This window comes from Hordeum vulgare, chromosome 3H (genome assembly GCF_904849725.1).
Source record: "Hordeum vulgare subsp. vulgare chromosome 3H, MorexV3_pseudomolecules_assembly, whole genome shotgun sequence".
NCBI lineage: Eukaryota > Viridiplantae > Streptophyta > Magnoliopsida > Poales > Poaceae > Hordeum > Hordeum vulgare.
This window is the reverse complement of record NC_058520.1, coordinates 269,102,322-269,106,837: the sequence shown is the minus strand read 5'-3', so window position 1 is coordinate 269,106,837 and position 4,516 is coordinate 269,102,322.

The following is a 4,516-nucleotide window of genomic DNA, read 5'->3' as shown; positions in this document are numbered from 1 at the left end:
CAAGTATCGGGGTTGTTGTGTGCCTACCACATGATACTACAATCTATACTAAAATTTCGAAGTACCTAAGCAGCATGCAAATTTGGGCATAGGATGGTAGAACTACGATGCATAAAAACATAGGTGATAGTATGATCAAAGTGACTTGCCTGGTGATGTTGACGAAGAAGAATTTCTCGAGAAATAACTTGATAGACTACTCGTCACTCTCCAATGAAATCTATATATATAACAAACAAATCATTCACATAAGCACTCATACTAGCAATCAAAACAAAAGAGAGAGCGAATAGGAATCCGAAGGAAACTTCAAATAAGACTAGGGAGTCTTCTACTACGTCAAGCACTAAATAGTTTTTCTCTAACAGAAAATAATAACAAGGAACTAAGGTATAAGTTTAACTAAGATAAAATAAAGTATTTTTCACAAAACTTTTTTGAAAGTATTCCCAAACGGGATTTAAAACAATGGTGAAACCAATTGCAAGTTACTAAGGAACGAGAATTGATTTCATGAAAACAAATAAAAATAAAATAAAAACTTGTTGCAAAACTACTGTTTATCTAACAGAAACAAAACATAATAATATTTCGGAAATAATAAAGAATATATTTTAAAAACAAATAGAGAAATGAATTAGCCGAAATCTCAAAAGAGGTGAAACAGAAATTGTTTCACATGAAACAGTGAGTTAAAGTACTCAAACAAATCTGCAATTTTTACCACTGATAAATAAGATCACTAGTGATCAGTACCAAAAGGAATCAAATTAAAAGCTATTTTTAAACTCCTGGAATAGGCAAAACAACGTTTAAACTAAATCTGATCTAACTTATATTTGAAAATTTCAAACATAGACAAATTATATGTTTTTAAAAACTACAGGAAATTTGTGAGCTACTGGAACAAGAATCAATGTCATTGGACTTCGGGATAAAAAGTTGTGGCCAAACCAAAACAGAAACTTTCTGTTTTTGCAATTTAGACAGAAAAACTGAAGTTGACTAACTAACAAATAGGGGGTAGACGTGGCCTGCTACGATAGGCCGAGGGGTGTGTTTGTTGCAACGTTTGGAGCAAACGGCCGAGGCTAACAAAACTTGCTGGTTAAAAGAATAAGTGGATTAAAACCGCCGGTCTTCTACTCTAAACCGAAAGGGTATTCTAAGGATCTAATCTACACCATCAAAATAGGATCTAAGGGCTAAAACTAAAGAAAAACAAAACAAGAAAAAAAAAGAAAAGGAAGAAGGCCTTACCTAGGCTGGAGAGGTCCCATGGCTGTAATGGCCGATGCAGGGGGCTGGGTCGCCGGTGGGGAAGGGGCTGGCGAGGGGTGGGGGGCTCCAGGGAGGGGGTGGTGGCGAGGTGGAGGGGGGGCTGCAGGGGGGGCGAGGTGGGAGAAGCTACTGTTCCTGCTCGCTGGTGCTCCTGGCAATGGGGAAGCAGGGGCGATGGGGAGGGGTTATGGCGAGGGGAGGAGCAGGGGGCGAGGTGGAGGGGTGGCGGCGGTGGAGGAGGGGCCGAAGGGAGGGGTGGTGCGGCAGGGAGGAGAGGGTGCAGGGGGGGCCGAGGTGGAGGAGCTCCTGTGATGTTCTCCGGTGAGTTTCCGGTGACGACTCTGGCGAGGTGGGGCACGAGTTAGAGGCGAGGAGAGGAGAAGATTTCAACGGGAATGGAACGAGGAGGACGTGGGGCTTCTTATAGAGGCGACGGGAGGCGCTGGGAGGGAAAGGATTTCGCGAATCCCGGAGGTGGGGATTCTCCTCTCCATGGAAGGAAACTTCCTGTGACGTGAGGGAGAGAGGAGGAAGAAGATGATCCTCTGTTGGGCCAAATTTGGAAAGCTCTTAATGGGCCACCTGGGGTTTCCTAATAAAAACGATTTCTTTCCTATTTTCAAAACTAGGAAACTGAAACGATAAAAAGGAAATCAAATCAATTCGGAATAAAGAGTTTTTATATACTAAAATTATCATAAAAATAAAATATAAATGATGCGCATTTTTCCACGGCAAAAATAAAAACTTCAGAAAATATTATTTTCGCAAAATTGCCTAAAAGGTTTATTTTCTTTTGCAAATAATTTTCAAATGACCCTCTAAGTTTGAGGGTTCAATTAACTTTCAAAATGCCCGTGGGTTCGAGGGTCATGTTCCTCCGCTCTAGAATGTATTTCCCGGCATTTTGTTGCACGAAGAAAACAAATAAAAATGCAAGAGAATTCAAATGCAAATATCTCCGTTCAAATTATTTATAGTTGAAGAAGTCATATCATCTTCTCTCTTCGTTTTTAAAAGCTTGAATTTGAATTCACCGGAGAAGGGGAATGTCATTTTATTCCCTCTCATTCAAAAGTTTCGAGAAGTTTCAAATTTCACACAAGTTTCAGTCACTCAGCAAACAAACAAACAATCAATCTAATAATTATATTAACATTCCAAAATTTATAATTTTGGGATGTTACAAACTACCACACTTAAAATGAATCTCGTCCTCGAGATTCGAAGAGGCTAGAAAGAAAGGTTAGGGTTTGGGGGTCTTCTAACAATCCAATCTCCGGCAAGGTGGGATGCTATCACACTTAAGATACTGGTCCCTCAAAATGCTTTAACGATCCTCTGGGGTTTTGGCAACTGACTCCTCACAGTCTTCATATCTTCCGTTATATTCATAACGTCTCCATAAAAAAACGAGGGCTCTTCCGTTGATATAAGCTTCTTCCGTTATTGGGTCTTCTTTAACTGACAGTCTCGTGGTCCATTCTACTAACCAATTGATGGTTCTCATGGTGGTCTACCATTTGTGGTTATCCTGCAGAGAGAGGGGTCTTGGTTTCATTCTCACCGTAAAATTTCCTACGCGTGACAACAGGTGCCATGTACATGGGCTTTCATTATACCATTCTAAGGCTCAAACAAAAGCTTCAAAGGACGTCGTCTCTCACTATGGGTAAGTCTCTTAGATTTACCATTCCGAATAGCTAGAGAATGACAATAGTAAGTCGTCATGGTGGCCAAGCCATGTCGCACTGAAATCATTACCTTGTATAAGGCTTAGTGAATGTCGTATTCTAACACTTGGACATCCTCACAAGCATTGTAGAATTTCTCTTGTCCACGAACGAAGTTCGGATAAACCATTGGTTCTGCAAGCTGAACAAAACATCTGTCGTTTCTTCACCACTCTCAGGTTGTCGTATGCTCCTAAGAAAACGTTTGCTGATACAAGTTTCCTTCTCCAAAGAGATAGTACTTGATCCTTCTTAGTCACGGGGTCTGTGGGTTTCAGGCATACTTGGGGTAAATGTGACACGCCGCTGGGTAGTGGGTGGTTCCTTCACACAAGAAATAAGTCACCTGACTAGTTGGGCATTCCTCAGCTGAGTTATTTTCTTCACAATGAGTGCATCCATCCTTGTGTTCCTCCTTGGTGTGTCCTATTTCTCCACAGACCTTGCATGCACAAGTCTTCTTCTTCGGATTATCATAGCACTTCTGAATAAGACGGGATCTTAACAGAGTCTTCTTGAATTCGTCCTAGGTTTCTGCTCCACTAAATCCTTGTATGGCATGATGCATTTTCCACCAGATTGCAGCACTTTGTGTAAAGTACTGAAGAGCATGTTCCACTTCATACTTCCTTGAGATCAAGTTGCTCCCGAAGTGGTTCTCCATGTTCTGAATCCATATTTCAGCCTCCAGTTGGGACATTGGTCCAGAGACTACAAGTCGAGCTTCATACTCCATCTGGTAGGGTTGAGGTTTTGGGGATGAGACGGGTAAGAGAGGGAGGGAGATACACACAATACAAACAATATTTTTGAGAATAGGTTTTATTTGTGGCCGTCGGAAAACACACACCAATGACGGCTCACAAATCATTGTATCTAACGTGGGTATATAACAGGGGTTTGGACTTCTAATGGTCATATAAATATTCGAACGCTTCAGGGTCTTCGAATTCTTCGGGTCTTGAGAGTCTTCAATTGGTGCCGCTTCAACTGCATGATGAAATCCTCTTTACTTTTAAGTGGGACTCACTTGATCCTTCATGTGGTCAAAGGGGTAAGGGTGTTGTCTAACTATTCGAGGTGAGAGAGAACATTTGATGAAATAAGAAGAGATGAGGAGTGAAAGGTGTTCTCGAAAATAAGATTATTGAGAGATCCTATCCTAACAGATTTCCAGTTTCTAGGTTCACGTCCTACAGTCAACATGTGCTCTGATGCCATCTCTGTAGCGACCCGACTCAAGACGAGTCAAGCCTCTGTGTTTCTGTGCCATCCCTGGATCAGTATGCTGGCACACACAGTACATCAATGTATATATCAAAGTGCAATCACATGTAATTAGCGTAAAACTGATATATACCTTAATTATTTCAGCGGAAGCAGTCAAGGGAGTGGAGTCTCAATAAACACCAACCGCAAGTTGAGTGTAGACCGTAACCCTGAATCGTACTCTTACTCGTCGAAAAAAAATATCTGCAACATAAGATGTTGCAGCCGTGTAG